This window comes from Mus musculus, chromosome 7 (genome assembly GCF_000001635.26).
Source record: "Mus musculus strain C57BL/6J chromosome 7, GRCm38.p6 C57BL/6J".
Classification (NCBI taxonomy): domain Eukaryota; kingdom Metazoa; phylum Chordata; class Mammalia; order Rodentia; family Muridae; genus Mus; species Mus musculus.
Window position 1 is genome coordinate 38,901,060 of NC_000073.6, and position 21,248 is coordinate 38,922,307.

The 21,248-nt window shown below is 41.8% G+C and overlaps 2 pseudogenes; both read right to left on the minus strand.

Annotated features, from left to right (window-relative positions):
- Window positions 1-826: 826 nt before the first annotated feature.
- Window positions 827-8,246, minus strand: Gm21142 (annotated as a pseudogene).
- Window positions 16,504-21,119, minus strand: Gm21152 (predicted gene, 21152; annotated as a pseudogene).

The window sequence follows — 21,248 nt, forward strand, 5'->3', positions numbered from 1 at the left end:
AAACAAGCTTGGTGTTCAAAAGCCTCATCATGGGTGAGGAAAACATGTTGGACATAGATAAAGATGTATTTTCAGCCATAAAGAAAATGAAATCATGTTATTTACACAAATCGGCATTCTGCCTGGGCCAGGTGAGATGTCTCAGCATACACAACAGCATATTGTTCTTGGAGAGACCCCAGTCTGAGTTACTAGCTCTCTCATGGTGCCTTTCAGCCTTCCTCAATTCCAGAACCAGAGTTCTGACACCCTTATCTTGTTTTGTTGGAAGTACACACACATGTTGCCAAAGAATATATAAAGAGGAGACACACACTTTAAAATAAATTATTTTCAGAAATGGATACAACTTGAGACAAATACATTTATCTAATTCAATCCATTTCAGAAACATATTCATCCTGATAATGTTTTTCTCGTGTATGAGTGCTAGGTTGTATATACATGAAAGCCTGTATTTCATCTCACAAATTGCAGGAAAAGTTCTGTTACAGAATAATGAGTAAGAGCTGGGGTGAGAGGAACTGGTAACAGCTCGAGTGTCTTCAGATTACAGTATAAATTTTAGGGAACACACCATGTTCAGTGACTAGTACAATGAAATTATCAAGGAGAATAAATTTATTACCACTATAGCTATTGATGAATTGCTTTAATAATAAATATTATCAGAATTTTATATCATATGATATATTTATGTAACCTATATCACTTGAGCAACCTAGATTTTTAAAAATCAGTCATGAGAATAAAAACAAATCCACTATATACCATGAATTAAAGGATTGACTTAAATTTCTCCAGTCAAATATTTACAAGTATGATAGAAAATTTGTCTGTCAATTTTTATAAACAAACATTTACATAACACAGATGTACCCATGTCACTACTACACATTCATATACTACTCATGTATATGTATGTATCAGTGTCTATATTTATCCTTGTCCACACTGAAAGATCTGGGCAGCTCTTACATTGCATAGCCATAATATGGGGAAATTTCCATATCTTTTTCCCTCTGGAGAAAAAGCTGCAGTTTCCCAGGAGAGGTGTACTTGGCAGCATTCTCTCACTCCTGTTGAGCCCTCCTCTTCATGGCCTCCCTCCCTGGCCTCTGCTCTTTTGTGATGGGCTGTGAGACAACTGGTCCCAGAATGTCAACTTTTCTCCATGGAATGGGTTGGCAGCTGAAGTCTTGCAACAGATATTGAGTTTGAGGTTCAAGAGGTGCTGGAACCTTGTTCTTGGCAGCAGAAAGAAGCTCCATCTGGAGGGAAGTCTGAGATGGTTCTCTATAGGATGTAGGCCTCAAGGTGCCTGACTGAGGCCCAGTGCTAATGTAGATGATGTTGGTTACATTAGATCGTGTGGAACTGGAAGAAATTGGCAGAGCTGGCTTGGCAGAAGCCATCAAAGATTTGCTGATAGAAGGTGGTTGGGATGGCTTGAGTGTGGTAAGCTGAGCTGAGAGAAAATGACACCTCTCAGAGTAAGCTGTAGTGGGCCTGTGTGAAGCCAGATTGAGGGGCTTTCTAGAAACAGGTCTGGCTTGAGGATGGTCCTGGGTTGGGAAAGGCAGAGCTACTAACCTGACCTTCCCAGCTGGGGGCAGCTCATACTGAGACTGAGATGGACACTCCTTGAGAGCACTGCTCTCTGCTCTCTGAACCTTGCCTGGAGTTTTGTCAGGGCCCTGGCACTCATGAGCCATATCCTGTAGTACTATTGTGGCTGGACCTGGCCCGGGATATTTGTTGTTGCTAGAAGTTCCCAGAGCCCGGGAAGAAGTGGTGGCAGCTTTCTTCTCACTCTTCATCCCCAGAGGGTGGAAGACCTGCTCAGACTTCAGCATGTGCATGCCAAGGTGGGTTCTAGGCTTTTTGAAGCTGCTGTGGCTAAGCTCGGGTAGATCCCTCTTTATCTTGGCTTGGGGATGGTGGGCTTCTCTTCAGCTTTGACTCTGTCCTTGACTTCTTGAGCTCCTCTGTTTTCTTGGAATTATTTTCTCTGGTCCATTTGGTCTTGTCTTGCCCTTGTCCCCTAGCTCTGCAGGGCATGATGGGTGGCACTTTGGGAGCTTTGCCCTCCAAGTCCTTAGCCATGTTGTCAATAGCCCTGCCACTGACCCCAACACTGGCCATAGCCCCTTCTCCCTCCACCAGATCCAAGTTTTGGATTTTGGCCTGAGGAGCTCCATCAATCAACTCAGAGGTGTCATGGTCTTTCTTTCTCACCTGGTCAGAGGACCCACTGACGACTCTGGAATTTTCTTGGGCCTGATCCCTCCAGATGACTGTGGAGTTTTTGGATTCAATTGCTGTTTGTATCTTTGTATTGATCTAGGCCTGTGAGGAAGTTGAAGAGTTGGGGAAGGTCAATATCTGCCACCAATGTAGTGATATTTGCAAAGTCAATAGTAGACACCATCAAACTGTTCAGTGTTCCTTTCTCTTCCAGACCTAGGCGGATGCCTCCCAAGCTGGCATTGTCAGAAGCAGATGTCTGTCTTATTCTCCCAGTGTCAGTGCAGTGCAGAGTCTGCTGCAAGTCAGGGTGTGATAAAGGGAGGAATGATGGGTCTTGATTTTCTTTAGTATCCTCATAGGCATCCCGAGGCATCAAGTGCTCAACTTCCATCTCATGCATGTTTTTAATCTCTGTTTGTTCAGAGCTTGGAGCTGCAGGCAAGGCGAGGAATTCTGCATGGCTACGGATAGGGGTTGTTAATGGCCCGTCCCCATCAACAGATGGTGTCTTCCTCTGGGAAACTGTGGTGCAAGTGATGTATAATTCTGGACTCTGTAGCAGAGAAAGTGTTTGGCCTGAAGGCGACAATCCCAGGGATGTATCCAGTTCCACCACTGCAAAAGAGTCAAGGAAGAAGTCAGTACACGGTAAATAAGATTTTCTCCTTTTGTAGCACTACAGGGAAATTGGTACCAGCATAGTGGGGTATCCCTGTGATAATCTGACCTTGTTTGTGAAAGGACTTTGGAACTTTGGGCTAAAAGATCCATTCGGTGTTAAATGCTCTGTGGGATGTTGTGTAGGAGCTTGGAAGACATGGTTGAGATCAATGCAGAAGATGGAGGCCTGACTTGTGAAATTTCAGTTTTGATTAGCTGGGGCTGAAGAATCAGCTGTGATGAACAAGATACCAGAACCACTAAAGTGAATCTTTGTGTTAGTGGGACTATTGATGCTGGTTAGCTGGAGCTAAGAAATTATCGGTGATTAAAAGGAGACCAACATTGTGAGGTGAAATCTTCTAGGAAGATAGGCAAGTTTGTACCTTGTGTTGTAGCTGGACTTGGTAATGTGTAAGAGTCACCCAGGTGGTACTGGTGTTGAAGGCATTAAGAGCATTTGAGGCTACAGAAGGCCATTGGTGAAAGTGCAGCCTCAGTTGCAATTGATGGCCAAGAACTGAAGGAGTCCTGCAAAGGAATTGAGGCTTGCCACTATGATGAGACCCTATGAGAAGCTATTTATGAGGACTAGTTGCAGTGGAAGACAGCAGAGTTTTGGAGATACCAGCACCATGAAATGGCCACCAAGCACAGCAGCAGCAGTGGAATATAGGCATCTGGAGCCTAGAAAAAAAAGTGTGTGCTACAAAGAGCAGAGCTGGAGCAGTGTTCCAAGCCTTTGGAGGAGCCCAGAAGATCATGAGTGGATCCCAGACATCGGACGGTTAGAGTTTGATTTTGCTTTTGATTGTGACTGTGCCCTGACATTTTTCCCTATTGAAGGAAGAAAGTGTTTTAAGTGGAGCCCACAGTTAAGAGACTTTGAATTTTTAAAAGACTTTGGTTTTAAAAGATATTGGCAATTTTAAAAGGATTGAACTTTTAATATGTAAAGACCTTGGGACTTTTAAAGTTATTTGGATCTTGGAGATGAATAAGAAAGTAAGGGTTGAAACTTAATAGTGAAGTTTGTGTGTCAAGTTGATAAGGGTCATTTGTACTGGCTGGTTTTGTGTGTCAACTTGACACAGGCTGGAGTTATCACAGAGAAAGGAGCTTGAGTTGTGGAAGTGCCTCCATGAAATCCAACTGTGGAGCATTTTCTTAGCTGATGATCAAAGGGGGAGGGCCCATTGTGGGTGGTGCCATCCCTGGGCTGGCAGTCTTGATTTCTATATGGGAGCAAACTGAGAAAGCCATTAAGAAATATCCCTCCATGGCCTTAGCATTGGCTCCTGTATCGTGACCTGCTTGAGTTCCAGTCCTGACCTTCTTTGGTGGTGAACAGCAATTTGGCCTCTGCAGCCATGGGAAAGGCATTTCTATGAGCTGCCTGCTATGTTTGCAGAAAGATGGTGACTGCTCTGTTGTTTCTGGTATCCATGCCATGTCAGGATTTCTCAGATGATTTTGTGTTCCTTTGAGTTTGTGTGATGTGTGGATGCATAGCCAACATGGTAAGGTTCAGAATTCCTTTGGCGTGTGGTCCTTACTTCCCTTCCCCTTTGTATAAAAAGATAAATTGCCTCTCATTTCCTTGGAGCTTTACTATTAGGTGGGTTATCTGGTCAATAACTTCTGAGAACTTGTCTCTGTGAACTTGTGCCAACAGCATTACACAGATACTCTCAGAAGCCTGGATTTTTACATGGGTTTAGATATCCAAATCCAGTCCAGACAAGAATTTCAACAACAGAGGCTTTCCTCCAGTCCCATGTTTCACAAGCTTCTTACAAGTGGCATGAAAATTGATATAAGAAACTGAAATCCTTGGGTTTGCGTGTGTCTCAGTATTAGAGAACATGTCTACATAATCTTAAAATTTTCGTCATGGGTCTCCTCTGAAGTACACAGCAAAAGAAAAAAAAAAGAAGTCACAGAATGGCAATTTCAGCAGTGGTACATGCACTGCATCTAACTCACTATATTATTTTAAGCGTAAGAGAATTCCAGGACAAGTGTTTGGGATCTGGGAGGAATATGTTCTCTAGCATGGTTCTTTGCTGTGTTAATCTGCAGAAAAATTTTAACTTATGGATGATCCAGTCACACATACTTACACACACACACACAATTCTTTGGTGTCTACTATAGCTCTGAGCAACATACCAGGAAAGAGTTGATTACAGTGTTGTTGGGACATGAGACTGATCACATTGGGCAGTGATGTATGAGTGTGGTGTGCTCTGTGGGCATAACTTAACTTAGTGTGGATACTACTCATTATGCCTTGCACGCTCTCTCATGATAGAGCCTGAAGGTGAGGATGGAAAGCCACAGCTGTACTTAACCTGGAAGGACCCACATTCTCCCTCTGTGTGGGACATCCATTACTGAAAGGTGGATTGCAGATCCCACTCCTTCCCCTCCTGACTCACTACTTACTAGGAAGACTGTTGTACAGCATGGCTTGAGCAAATGTGCAATACATGGTGGCAGAGGTAGAGAGAGGTGTTTGGACATTTCTTTAGCACCATCACCATCTCTGGTGATGGGGCAGAGGCCTGACTCTCAGGGGAAGAAGCAGAGCCATAGTCCTGAAGGCATTGTCTGAGTTCCCCAGGTATCAGAGGTCCCAGGCTGTTGTGCTCATAGTAATATATATGGCTACCCTCCTGGTATGAATGTACCAGGCTATATTCTTGATTTAGCACCACAGGTAGTGTGGCCTGAATAAAGCTAGCAGACAATGTTGTATAGAAAGTGCTATGGCATTTCGATCTAAAATTTTATTACACTAGACTGATGTAGATAAGGACATTGTGGTGTCCAGGAAACATTGAATTCCTAGGGTGCAGGTGCCCTCCAGTCTGTGCTTCCTGTGATATTCCACTCAAGAATACCTGGACAGGAGAGTGTGGAGTTGGAGACCTGGCTCTGGTCACTCAGCATTGTCAGCATAGTCATGCTAGAATTTGGGTTAAGGTAGTCAGTGCCCATGAGTGGCTGGAGAGAAGTTCTGGATGCTGATGGCAGGAGCCATGCTGAACTCACAGGTGGGAAGGAGGCACTGGCGTAGTTGCACACTATTCCCAAGGGTGTGGAATTGTTCAGCACAGGCAGAGAGAGCTGTAGAGTGCTTTCTGTATCAAAAATAGGTGTGCTTTGGAAATTTTCTGTAGGGAAGGAAGAGGACAGTGGGAAAATGAGATGGATGTTTTCTAGTGACATTTGGGGAGCTAGCTCCAGGTCCTACTGTCTGGGAGAGTGGTTCTAGACCAGTGTTCCCTCGAATATTTCCAAATGTTCAGACTAATTCTTGGTACTGGACATGATGACACTCACTTGATATCTGTTCTTCCTGTGTGGGCAATCAGTGCCTAGTTGACTTGGTAACCTTTGCTCTATTCTAAACACAGTTCGTTTTCACCTGCTTTATCTTGCTCTCATACCTACTCTGATATAACCTCATATCTGGGTACTGTAACAAAAGTGTTCAGGGGTAGGAGAGCCTGAGACAACTTCTCATGCCCCTAACTTTGCCCTGTTTTGTGCATATCTTACTTTATGTAAAGAGACAGGTCTCTCTACTTAGATATGGCTTGCCTTAGAATCAGAAAGACTGGTCTTGGCCTGACTCTGCTTCTAGAATGGTACTATCATGGATGTCTACCAAATCCACCAGCGTAACTTTTATTCTGAGCTTAAAAAATATATATCATGGAATTTCATAAGTGAATTCTGGGTTTCTTAATTATCCCTTACCCCTTCTAAGTCCTCCTGTGCCACTACAACTCCTTCTATAATTCATGACTTCTTATCATTTAAGTATACCTGTTAGACATTTATATGACTTGTTGATAATATTTCAGGGTACTTTTGTGTGTTTAGGGCTGACACATTGAGATGTGCTAACATATTAGAAATTCAACCCCAAATAAGACTGATTCTTCCTCTGTTACTGTTACTTACCTATGACTCTTCTGGAGGGGCAGCATTGTGAGAATTCCAGGTTCTGTGTCAGTTAGCGTTATACAGAGAACAAGTGACTGTGATGTTACCAGCCCCAACTGATATTATCCAACAAAACCTGTGTACACAAATCTTAGCAAACTCTTCACAAGATGTGATAGATAGTAGGAACAAGGGAACAGAGGGGGATTGTGTCCTCTATATATAACATGGAACCAGCACCCAGACAAACCTCAACAGTGTGCTTGCCTAGACAAGACTTGGGACATTGCAATGCCTTGATTCTTTTTCATTTTGAATCTGTGGTTCTTTGCAATATTTGGTCTTTAATTATCTTGGTGTTCCTTTAGGATATTCTCTGAGTTTTGACTTATTTGATATCTATGTTTTCTAGCCCCTCATCTTTATACTTTGGACTGTTTCGCTCTCTCCAGTTCCTGTGGGTCTGTCTTTCATATAACAGCCTCAAGATTTCTTTCACTGCATTTACTGACTTCACAGATTCCAGTCCCCTCTTAGATTCTCCCACATTCTCTTTTTAACTAAGATAGATTGAGTTCTCTAGACATGGTATTCACTCTCATCCTGTATTTTTTATTTTGTTTGTGTCAAGGCAGGGCTACTGTAGTCCAAGGTAGACTTAATCTGATCTTCATTATTTCAACCACTACATACTGTGTTCATTGATGAATCTGTTTATAGTACCCACATAAAATACGAATGTAGGTGTGCCACCATACCTGTGTGAAAGATACATTTAGAAAAGCACTGAATTTGAACAGTAACAGGGAAGCAGTAGTGGAGGGAGACCATCCCAATCATGGTATGGACTGTTAGATTCTTCACACTTTTCTACTTTATGTTTCTGTTAAATTTAACAACATCAATAATTACCTGAAATTTTTTCCTGTTTCCTTGCCTCTTAAGACACAACTATACTATGCTTAGAGCATACACTGTAATCTCCCTGAAGCAGATGAAGAAACAGTTGAGACTAAATAGTCAGTCCAAAATCATATTCTTATTAAGAACCAAAACTAAATGTGCTATTCAACTTGAGATATTTGTATCTTTAGTATCCATAGTCTTCTGAGGATTTAAATTTATACTAAAGATAAGGAAAGGTATGATCGACATTTTAAAGCTTCATTCCTTACCTGACATTGTCAAGGCAAGGGTGGGAGGGAATAGCAGTAATTCATGTTACAATGGAGCAGGATAAATGGTTGTCCTTGACTGATCTTCTCACCAAACTGGTCCCTCTGTCCACTAGCAGACATTTCTCACTGGTCATAGGTTGCCTGTGATCCAATTTGTTTACAGGTAGCTCCATGGAACCCCCAAGATTCTACCAGATGCTGGTAGGGTAGGAGAGAAAATGATGTCATAAACCAGGGAGTAGCCAATGACAAGGTAAGGATCTGAGGTAAAAGACAAGATTGGGTAGAAGCTATGAAGGCTGAGGTGTTAGCTGGCTAAAGGAAGTAATATTTTGGCATAGGTGTTCCTCTTCCTATGACATTTTCCCTAAAAGATCATGGCAATGTTTTTTATAAAGTTCATTACTAAAGATGTCCTGGGCACAGTTCTTTTGCATGCCGCAAAAAACCAGAGCTATCAGCCCAGACTACAATATCCAGCAAAGCTCTCAGTCAACGTAGATGGACAAACCAAGATATTCCATGACAAAACCAGATTTAAATGCCTTTCCACTAACCCAGTCCTGCAGACGATACCAGAAAAAAAATCCAATGCAATGAGGTTAACTAAACTCAAGAAAACACAAGAAATAAATAATTTCACACCATTAAACCCAATAGAAGACAAAATCACACACATGCGCATGCACTCACATATACACTCAACCAAGACTAACATCAAAATAACAGGAATTAAAAATCATTGGTCATTAATATCTCTCAACATCAAGGGACTCAATTTCCCAACACACAGGCTAATAGAATAATTACATGATTACATAAAATGAATCCATCTTTCTGTTGTGTATAAGAGACATATCTCACCAACAAAGATGATCATTATCTCAGTATAAAGGGCTAGGCAAAGCTTTTCCAAGGAAATAGACCCAAGAAATAACCTGGAGTAGCCATTCTAATATCGAACTAAGTAGACTTTCAACTGAAAGCAACCAAGAGAGACAGGGAAGAACACTTAATATTCATCAAAGGAAAAATCTACCAAGAGGACATCTTAATTCTGAACATCTGTGTCCCAAAAGCAATTACATCAACATTCATAAAGAAACATTACTAAAGCTTAAATTACACATGAAACCACACACATTAATAGTGGAGGACCACAACACCATACTCTTACCAATGGACAGGTCAACATACAGAAACTAAACAGAGAAATAGAGAAACTAACAGCATTATGATTCAAATAGACCTAAGAAGTATCTATTGAATACTTTATCCTAACACAAAAGAATGCACCTTCTCAGCACCTCATGGAGCTTTTCTCCAAAATTAACCATATAATTGGTCACAAAGCAAATCCCAACAGATACAAGAAGACTGAAATAACCCCATGCATCTACAATGGAGTACTTCTCAGCTATTAAAAAGAATGAATTTATGAAATTCCTAGGCAAATGGATGGACCTGGAGGGTATCATCCTTAGTGAGGAAACCCAATCAGAAAGGAACTCACACAATATTTACTCACTGATAAGTGGATATTAGCCCAGAATCTTAGAATACCCAAGATATAAGATACAATTTGTAAACGCATGAAACTCAAGAAGAACGAAGACCAAAGTGTGGATACTTTGCCCCTTCTTAGAATTGGGAACAAAACACCCATGGAAGGAGTTACAGAGACAAAATTTGGAGTTGTGACGAAAGGATGGACCATCTAGTAATTGCCATATCCATGGATCTATCCTATAATCAGCTTCCAAATGCAGACAACATTGCATATACTAGCAAGATTTTGCTGAAAGGACACAGATATAGCTGTCTCTTGTGAGGATATGCCGGGGCCTAGCAAACACAGAAGTGGATGCTCAGAGTCAGCTATTGGATGGATCACAGGGCCCCCAATGGAGGAGCTAGAGAAAGTACCCAAGGAGCTAAAGGGAACTGCAACCCTATAGGCAGAACAACAATATGAACTAACCAGTACCCCGGAGCTCTTGTCTCTAGCTGCATATGTATCAAAAGATGGCCTAGTCGGCCATCACTGGAAAGAGAGGCCCATTGGACTTGCAAACTATATGCCCCAGTACAGGGGAACGCCAGGGCCAAAAAGGGGGAGTGGGTGGTTAGGAGAGTGAGGGGTGGGTATGGGTGATTTTTGGGATAGCATTGGAAATGTAAATGAAGAAAATACCTAATAAAAAATTTAAAAAAATAAGATTACCATGGATTAAAGCTGACATCAACAATAACAGAAATCTCACAAATTCATGAAAAAATCCCTTTTAGCCTATGACCTCTGAGAAAGGATTACTAGTAGAAAAGGAAGGATATGGAGGAAGTGAACTTGTTTAGAAATGGTGCTTTGGAGCAAGTCCCATCTCTGTTGTCTGTAAATCAGCAGTTCAGTTCACAGGTTAGCAGCACAGCTTGATCCACTTGTAAACACTTCATGGATATAACAGCAATCCAGTTCAGTAGGTTTTGGATAGCAAACATGAATCAATAAGGGTAGCACAACCTAACAGAGACAACCACACCTCTCAGCCTCAGCACAAGGCAGCAGGAGGGACAGCAAGAACTCCAGAAGAAGTTTGCCTCTCTCAGAAAATCACAGACCTGAAAAGATGTGAGACCAACAAGCATTCCACAACTAGCTCTATAAGCAAAACTAGCTCAGCCTCGATCACTGTCTATCTAGTTCTTTTTATACTCCCTCTAAACATCATGTGTCCTTCATGCGTCTTGCCTCATCATGTGAGCCTGTCTTAGAATCACTTGACATCACTCTGCCAATCAGCCCAAGTCCACAGAAGTGGCAATGAACTGCACCACATAACCAGAAGTTTTTTGATATGTTCCTTTCTATGGAGTCCCAACAAATAGAGCTTAACTACTCAGTGCAGGGTGGACAAATATATGCCTCCTATTAGTGAAGAATCCTTGATCACCTGTCCTTTCATGTTCTTGCTTTAGCAGAACATCATTTTTCCTGTACCTGCTTCAATGAAACATTCTTTCACAAGTCTGTCTTAGCCTTTGACCTGTGTCCACTTCACAAAAACACTCCTTCATGTTTGCTCCAAGAAAACACCATCAAATACAACTGCCTTTCCAAAGAACCCTTAAGTTTCTACTCCAGGACACTATGAAAACAATCCTAAGAGGAAAGTTTATAGCACTAAGTGCCGTCATAAAGAGATTGGGACTTCTCAAACTAGCAAAAGTCCATATGATGACTCTAGACAAAAAAGAAAGAAAACACACCCATGAGGAATAGACATCAGGAAATAATCAGTATCGGGGTGAAATAAGTCAATTAGAAACACAGAGAATAATAAATTGAATCAACAAAAGTAAGAGATGGTTCTTAGAAAAAATCAACAAGATAGACAAACCTTTAGCCAAACTAACAATCAGGTAGTACACAACAAAATCGCAAATGAAAAAAAGGAGATATAACAACAGACACTAAGGTAGTTCAAAAATCATTGTCTTACTTTATAAGCCTATACTCCACAAAATTGGAATATCTAAATAAAATAGATGATTTTCTAGACAGATTCCAACTACCAAAGCTAAATTAAGATCAGGTAACCTATCTGAATAGTCCTATCATCTCCAAGGAAGTAGAAGCAGTCATTAAACGTCTACCAACCAAAAAACCCCCTGGGACAGATGGTTTTAGTGCAAAATTTTACCAGACTTTTGAATAAGCACTAAGGCTAATACTCCTCAAACTATTTCACAAAATAGAAACAGAAGGAACACTGCCAAACTCATTCTAAGATGCCACAACTACCTTGCCACCTAAAACACACAAAGACTCAGTGAAGAGAATTTCAGGCCAATTACACATATGAATATTGATGCAAAAGTACTAAATAAAATATTTGCAAACTGAATCTAAGAAGACAGCATCCACCATGATCACACAGTTTACCTTCCAGTGATGCAGCGATGATTCAATAAACAAAAAACCATCAATATAATCCACCATATAAACAAACTGAAAAAAAGAAGTGTTCATCTCTCTCAGTGCCCAAAATGTGACAGTCCCCAAACCTCCTTTGTGATAAAAGTTTCAGAGAAATTAAGGGTAAAGGCAACATACTGCAATGTAGTAAAGGCAGTTTACAGTAAGTCAATAGCCAAAACCAAAGTAAATGGAGAGAAACTCAATATAATTCCACTAAAATCAGGAAGAAGACAAAGCTGTGCACTTTCTTCATATCTATTCTACATCATAATTGAAGTGGTAGCTGGAGCAATAAGATACTGAAAAGGATCAAGATGATCCAAACTGTAAATGAAGAATTCAAAGTCTTGTTATTTGGATATGATACAAATATGATAGTACAGACCTTGAAAAGATAATATTCAATATGATATGGAAAAACAAATCCCAGACTAGCTAAAACAATTTTGTATAATAAAAGAACACCCAAAGGTATCACCACCCCTGATTTCAATCTATGCTACAGAGCTATAGTAATAAAAATAAAACCTTCATGGTATTGGTATAGAAACAGACAGATTGATCAATGGAATCAAATAGAAGACCATAAAATAAATGTACACACCTAAGGACACTTGATTTTTTGACTAAGAAAATGGAAAAAAGAAAGCATCTTCAACAAATTGTACCCATCTAACTGGATGTCTGCATATAGAAGAATACAAATGGACCCATATCTATCACCCTGCCCCAAACTTAAGTCCAAGTGGATAAAAAACTTCAACATAAAATGGGATAGACATAACCTGATAGAAGAGAAATTTTAAAGTAGATTTGAAAGCATTGTACAGGAGACAATGTCCTCAACAGAACACTGAAAGTTCAGGCACTAAAATCATCAATTACTAAATTGGACCTTCTTGAAAGTGAACCACTATGTAAGACAAAAGACACTATCAACAGGACAAAAAGGCAGTCTTCAGAATGGAAAAATTCCTTTGCCATCCTTATATCCAACAGAGGACTAATATCCAAAATATATAAACAACTCAAGAAATTAGAAACAAGCAAGCCAGATAACCCAATAAAAGTTGGATACAGATCTGAACAGAGAACTCTTGATGTGAGAATCTCAAATGGCTGAGAAATACTAAAAAGAAAAGTTCATCATCCTTAGCCATCAGGGAAATGCAAGTCAAAACTACTTTGGAGCTCCATCTTCTACATATCAAAATGGCTAAGATCAATAATACAAGTGACAGCTAATGCAGGAAATTATATGGAGCAAGGGGAACACTTCCCCACTGCTGATGGGAGTGCAAACTTACACAGTCACTATGGAAATCAATATGGAGGTTACTCAGAAAAATGGAAGTTGATCTAACTCAAGGTCCTGCAATGCTCAAAGGATCCCCTATCTGACTACAAAGACACTTGCTCAGCATTGATCTCTCTGGAAAGAAGACTATGGACACATGGGGATGGGAACAGAAGGGCTCAAGCAGGGGAATAAGGGGAGAGAGTAATGTGAAGGCAACTGGAATCTGGATTCATTTAGAGGGTTATGTAGAAACCTAGTGCAGTAGAATTTCCCCAGAATCCATGAGAGTGATCCTAGAAAATCTCTTATTTTCAAATCTTCATAGTGGGTATGGAGCTGAAACTGTTCATCTTCTATAATCAGGCAATGCTAACATCAGTGGTACTAGGACATCAACACAACCACAAAACCTTCAACTAACAGTTTGCCATGCCTGTGCTGGGCTAAGAGAGGCACCAAACTTTTGGGAGTGGCCAACCAGTGACTGGTCCAACTTGTGGCCCAAGTCAAGAAAGGGAGTCCACACCTGACATTGTGTGGATCCCCAGGAACCAGAGGCTAGTCAGTCCAGAGACTCAAGGTAGAACCAAATAGGACTTGAAATATTTTTCAATGAAATGATTCCTATTGATACTCTGCCTAGCCCAGTTGTCATCAAAGAAGTGTAGTTCAGCAACTGAGCTAACTAGATGCAAAGACCCACAGCCAAACAGTAAGTGATGCCAGGGAAACCCTGAAGAAGATGAGAAGAAAGGAATCTAGGAGTTAAAAGGGTAGAGAACACCATGAGAACACAACCTACAGAATCAACTAAGCAGAGCTCATAGTTGCTCATAGAGACTGAAGTGACAATCAGGAAACTGCATAGGTCTGAGCTAGTTACTCTGCATATGTGTTATGGTTGCATGGGGATGACTACCCATACTATGTGGTTGACCAGGATCCAGAGGTTAGTCAGCTGAGAGACCCAGGATAAACCAAATATGACTGGAATTCTTGTGTGCTCTTATGAGACCCATCCCCAACAGCAGGAATAGGGGGTAACTCTGACTCTTTTGCATGTGCTTGGGATCTTTTTCCTCTTAGTTTTTCTATTACCTTGTCCAGGCTTGACATGGCTGCAAACAGTTTTATTATAAATTGTTATGTCATTGTTTATTGATGCCTATCTCTGTGAGGCCTGCTATGTAGTTGTTGTTGTTGTTGTTGTTGAAGGTAAATGGAAGAGGAGTTGATCTAGGAGAGGGGGAATTTAGAAGGGTAACTGGGATAATTGGAGGTATGGGAACCTGTAGTCCAGATTTAATGTATGTAAAGAACAAAAAAATTAAAAATAAAAAGTTCTCTGGTAGAATTTTTTGGGTACATTATGTATACTATCATATTATCTGCAAATAGTGATACCTTTATTTCTTCTTTGCAAATTTGTACCCCCTTGATCTCCTTTTGGTGCCTTATTGTTCTAGCTAACACTTTGAGTACTATATTGAATAGATATGGGGAGAGTGGGCATCCTCGTCTTGTCCCCGATTTCAGTGGGATTGCTTCAAGTATGTCTCCATTTAATTTGATATTGGCTGTTGTTTTGCAGTAAATTGCTTAAATTACCTTTAGGTATGGGCCTTGAATTCCTGATGTCTCCAATACTTTTAACATGAAGGGGTATTGTATTTTGTCAAATGCCTTTTCTGCATGTAAGGAGATGATCATGTGATTTTTTTCTTTGAGTTTGTTAATATAGTGGATTATGTTAATGAATCTCAATTAATCTGGACCCCTGAGATCTCTCAAACACTGAACCACCAAATAGACAGCATACACCAGCTGATAAGAGGCCCCCAACTCACATACAGTAGATGTCTTCCAGGTCTGTGTTCATTAAGAGATGATGCACCTAACCCTCAAAAGACTGGAAGCCCCAGGGAGTTTATAGGTTAGGTGGGGTGGGGAGTAGAGGCATCCACATGGAGATGGGGTGGGTAGGGAGGAGATATAGGATGTGGAACAGTTCACAGGTAGATGGGGGGCTGGGGAATGGAATACAGAGTGTGAAGCAAATTAAAAATAAAATTAAATTTAAAAAAAGAAAAAGAGAAAAATGAAAGGACATGACTCTTCCTAGGAATGGTGGAAGAGATAAAAGAGAATGTATACAGAGGCAAGGACCTCTGGGAGTGTCCAGATGAGCATTTATGACCATGAGCTGGGCCATATAAGGAGAGGTAGGAGAGGAAATGGGAGAAACATATCAAGAAAAAAGGAGATGAAAATGGCCAAATAACCAAGTTTCATTTCTATTTTGGTGTTTCCTTCTATAATATATTAATCTTACAACCAAATTTTTAGTTCTATAAAGATATTTGTATGGGTTATGCAAGCTGCATAGGTCAGTTAAGGATGAATTCTTTCTTATTTGAGCAGGTAACAGACAACTGTCTTTTTTATGAATTAGTTCAATCAACAACAATTGTAAAACATCTTCATTCATGTCTGTTTGGTCTTTTTGAAGTCTTTCCTGTCTGTTGCCAAGATCTTCAGGGGATCTTGTGCCCCTATCATATTTGATCCATATTAGTGTGGAAGGCATCTGAAGCCGTTGCTCCTTTTCTGTTACACAAATACAAACCTCTCTCCCAAAATACCACATCCTTGGTCTGGTAACCCAGCATGGACTGGTGCAATTTAGCAGTCTCATTTTTCTTAGGGCCTGCTCTACTCTGACCTTTCTCCCAAAGAAATAGTAATGTTATCAATACCACCAAACTTATAACCACCTTCATTGGGTAATTAAAATAACTCAAAAACACTTAAAACATTTCAAGCAATTGTTACTGTTTCTTTCTCTTTATCTCCTTGCCTTTGTTTTCTACATTAGGAACCAAAGGCCTGGTTTTCTTTATTCTTCCATATATATTCCAAAACACTTAAACAATTAGCATTATTTCTCCCTTGTATCCTTAAAACAATGTAGTTTTTCGTTATTCCTCCCTTCTATGGAGATTAATATTGCTTTAAAGCAATTTAAAACAATTAATATTATTCATTGAGATAGGGTTTTTCTCTATCTCTACACTTGGTTTCCTACAATTGTGATCAAAAGCCTGGATTTCTACATTTTTCCATGTATACTTAAAAACAGTCTAACAATTACCACTATTTTTCCATTCTATTCTCTTTTTAAAAAGATATTTAAGTTTAATATAAATTTTATACAAAGAAAATGTGAAAACAATACTCCCATATGTTAAAATCAGTTATACTTCCCAAATAAGGCCAGCAAGGCTAGATTGTTTTTGCTGTTGTTGTTTTGTTTTGTTTTTTTGACAACCACAATTCACATTCACAAATTCTCTTACTCACTGTGTCTCTCTCTGTCCCTCTTTCTGTCCCTCTCTCCCTCTCTCCCTCTTTCCCTTTCTCCCTCTCCCCCTCCCCTCCCCCTCCTTCTCCCTCTCTCTCCTGTTTTCTTCTAGTGTTTCTTCCTTTCTTCTCTAGTAGGGGTAAAGTAGCTGGACAATGTGCATCTTAAATTCTCTTATCAACAATGAAAAGAAAGTAAAAGGAGACTAAAATGTACAATGGAATGTACTGGAATGATATACAATTAATATTTTTTCTGATATACAATTAATATTTTTTCTGATATACACACCTCACCTTTTGCCTCAATTGATGCTCATTTTACACAACATACAAAATGGAACTACAGCAGATGTAGTGTTAACGGAACCATAACTGGAAACAAATCACACACGCACACACACACACACACACACACACACACACACACGTACAGACACACACACATAAACACACACACACAAACACACACACACTTGTTTCTGTGTCTTTCGAGCCCAGCTAGCTTGTGTTTTAGAACATCGTATTATAGGATCTGTGAGGGGTGGATAGCTGAGAGGTAGATGGATGGCTTGTTGTGGCTGGTCCAGGACAGCACAGCCTAACAGCCCCGATCATAGTGTGCAACAGTGAGTCCCTCCCCTGGTTATCTGATGACAAGGGCCTATGTGAGAATAGCAACCCCAGGGCCCAGTCCTGCCACCACAGTGAGGCCAGTGGTCTCACTATCCAGCCCCTGGATTATCAAAGCATTCCATATATATATAGTCTTGCTTTTCTGTTTTATTAATAAGTTAAGGTCCATATAGATATGAAAAGGAAAAGTATGCTAGGTCAGTGACATCAGAAAGTGTACCTACTTACACCTAAAGTGTTTGGCTCATAGGCAGGAGCTGGGATGAGTCAAGTTGCTGTCCTGCAGCCAAGCCCACAGGCAGAGTCTGAGTGTTGGGAATTCGAAAGGTGGTAGAGACTCCTGGGACCCTTTGGGCATGATGTTTTTCCTGCTGGTCTCTGCACTGTGTTCAGACCTAGATGACCCTCGCTCCTCCTCGCTGATGCTCCACAAACATTCCTTGCTGCTCCGTGGAATGGAATTTCTGGTCTGGGTAGTTGGGGTGAGGCTGGTGGTCTGTAGTGGTTGGGGTCTAGACAGGCTGTTTGTCACACCTCTTGCTAACAAAGTCTTGGTTAGAGCCTAAGATCATGGAGGAGGGCATCTCTCAGGAGCCAGAAAGGTCAAAAGGTCTAGTTACAGTCCTTGTTCTTCATTGCTGACTCCTTTCTCTTTGGGGGCGCTGGCCTGTTCTGAAGGTCCTGACTGTGTGTTGGAGGAGCTGCCCTGCGATGACTTATTTCCTGTTTCTGTGCTTGCCTCGGCATGTGCTTCCTGCTGAAGGACAGTAACCAACCGTAGCAGACTGGGTACAGGACTTCATGTGCTCGGGCCAGTGGACCTGCTGACAGGTGTAGTCACAGTAGCCAGTGGAAACGGCCTCCTTCTGGCAGTTGCCACACCACTGCTTCTTGGTTCTCCAGCTTCAGCTGCTTCTTCACCTTAGCGATGAGCCGATCCCGTTCCTGTTCCAGGCTCTGCCACATCTCAGCCATGGTCAACTCCAAGTCGTGCTTCATCTTGTGGAGCTCCTGCTGGTACTGCCACTGCCGCTTCTCAATCCCAATCCTCAGCCTTCGAATCTCAGCTATTGTGCTCCCAGTGGTGTTCTTGGGGAGATCATTGTAGATTTCTGTCATCGTCCCCTTTATGGTGTCCATCATTTTGCTAGTGTACTTGGCAATGTGCAACCACGTTGGCTGAGGCGGTGACAATGTGCAGCAGGTTGGCATTGATCCCCGATGCTAGGGTGCTTGCAAAGCCCCAACTGCTGACAAGGCCTGCCGGCGGTGTGCTTGTCACCAGCTGGTCACCAGCACGATAGTGGATGTGAATGAGCTGATCTCCTTCTCCTGAACAGTTGGTGCATTCCACATGACCCGCTGCACAGCTGGGACAGTCTCCTTCAGTAAGAGCAATCTCTGCTTCTTCACTGGGCTTCCTGTGAAGGCAGAACCCAGCTCTGTGACTGTGATGGTAGACATCATGCTGCTGGTGGCTGCCACGGTAACCCCAGCTGCAGGTGCTTGTGTGGCTCAGTGGGTGAGTACCATCCACTCTGGGGGAGGCTGGTTGCCTGCCAAAGTGGAAGGTGGCATCTTGCTTATGCGACAGCACCTTGGACTCTTTCCTGTTTTTGTTTTTTCTTTTGGTTTGTTTGTTTTGTTTTTTTATTTTAGTTTGGGTTTTTTTGTTATGTTTTGTTTTTTGAGCCTCCTGCCCAGAAGGATCTTCTCCTAAGTCTATGACAAGTTTGTTCTCTGAGTCTGAAATCAAGCCCAAGTGCACTGTGAGAGAAACTGTTTCATCCTTTCCCGTTAGTTTGTCCTTTGTGGGATGAAGTAATGGCTTTGCTTTCTCTCCAAAGTCCTTCTCAGGCTCGGGACTAGCCCCGTCCTTGGTGGGTGTAAGGTCTACATTCTCACTGACAGGCAAGTTACTCTTTACATCCTCTTTGACCTCCACTTGGTTTGTGGGCTTGGGCTTCCTTTTGATGGCAGGGGCCTCTTTGTCCACCAAACTCCCTTCTTTGTCCTCGGGGGCCTCTGGCTCATTCTTGGGCTTCTGTTCCTCATCGCTGGAGTACTCGCTGTCACTGCTCTCTGACTTTTTGGAACCCTCGGAATCACTGTGCTCCACGGCTGTGTAAACATCCTCTGAGATCTCATTTATGCATAGCTGTGCTTTGCAACTCTATGGTATTTACCAGGCTGAGCTGGAACTGGCTTCGAACCTGCTGCTTGGGAGAGATGAGGGGCACAGGGACTGACTGCTGTAGGACTGACTCACTCAGCTCCTTCAGGTCCATCTCAGCTTTGCTTCGATCCAGGTTTGGCACTTGTGGAGAGAAAGGCTTTGGGCTGCCAGACAAACTCCCTGCTTGCTCAGTCTTGGAGGAGCCTGGAGAAGCTCTGCTCTTATCAAGGAAGTCCATAGACTCTTGCACTGAAGTGGTTGGATGGGGCCTCCTTCTTGGGGCCATGCTCCACATCAGAGCCCATGTGCACAGAAGAGTGCAAGTGAGAGGCAAGTCAGACAGGGAGATCTTGAGACTGATGCCCCACCCCCGCTCAGAAGAGACCTGCTCAGAATGATCTTAGGGGACGCTGGCATGTCAAAATTGAGCTTCACCTTCTCCTGCTTGTCTGTCTTGACAGTGCCGACGCTGGGGTTGCTGGGATCAAGCAGCGTTTGGTCCTGGTTATTGGGCATGTAAGGCGTCCTGAACAGAGAGTAATTAAAAACCCCAAACTTCCTCTGTATGTTCTCCAAGTAAACTTCCATCTCTCGAATGGTGCTGTTGAAGATACTTTTAGTCTTTTTCACAGAAAAGGGGATTTCTTTAGACATGAGGTAGCAATTATTGACTGGAACCCAGGCTCTGTCATGTTGTGCAAAGAAACGGGCATCAACCTGCCCATCTTTGTCTCTCGGAGCTTTCGCTGGAAAGAATGAAAACAATTTCAGTTTCGCCAAGACCAAAAGGTGCAGATTGCTACAGGGCTCACAAAACCAGTTATCTCATTTTTTTGGCAAGCTTCAAGATAACATTCTAGACATACTTCAATTTCATTCATCTCTTGCTCTCAGATTTTGATGACAACTTTTGCTATTTGCATCAACTTATGGTTTTGCTATTTGCATCAACTTATGTTTCCCCCATTATTAATAATGCAGTTATGCAGGCTCCACTTGGCATCAGCCAGGAAGGCTTCTGTATAGCTGAGCATCTTCGTTTTTGCATTCGTTTCCGATATACAAAGATCCATGGGGTGAAAAATATATTCTGCATAGTCGGGATGCTGCTTCAATGGAACGGACTTCTGAAATGCATCCATCCCTGGCTGCTTCATTTTCTGAATGGCAAACTTGAGCAGGTAGGACAGCTGTCCAATGGTTAGCATGGCCATGGCTTTGCTCTGCGTCTCGATGCTTTCTGCTACTGCAATCTTCTTACATTCCAGACAAAAACCAGTCCCCCTCTGGTTGTAATGTCTGTCTCAGACACTTAGTGTGATAAACCCTGAGACAGAGCTCACAGCAAAGAACTTGTCCTTCCTGGTGACAAACCCAGCTATAGAAGTCATTCCATCTGGCCTGCGGTACAACATCAACAGGGTCTATGGGGAGTGGCTGCTTCATACAGTAAAACGGACCATGTCTTAGCTCTGACTGTTCCTTATTGCTACTGTTCAGTAAGCCGGGTGTCTTTTTCTTTTTAATGGGGCTTGCAGATGAGCCTTGAAGTGAGTAGCCATTGGAGGAATGTGGAAGGCTGGGGAACTTCCATTTTGGGGCTTTCTCTGTAGAGACAGGATCTTTGGAGTGAATAGGGATATCCATTCCCTCCACCACCTCCTGCTCAGTTTTTATTTCCTCTTCAGCCAAGCTTTCCGACATTTTCCACCCCTGGCTTTATTTAATTTAATTTACGCAGGATGAGTCAAG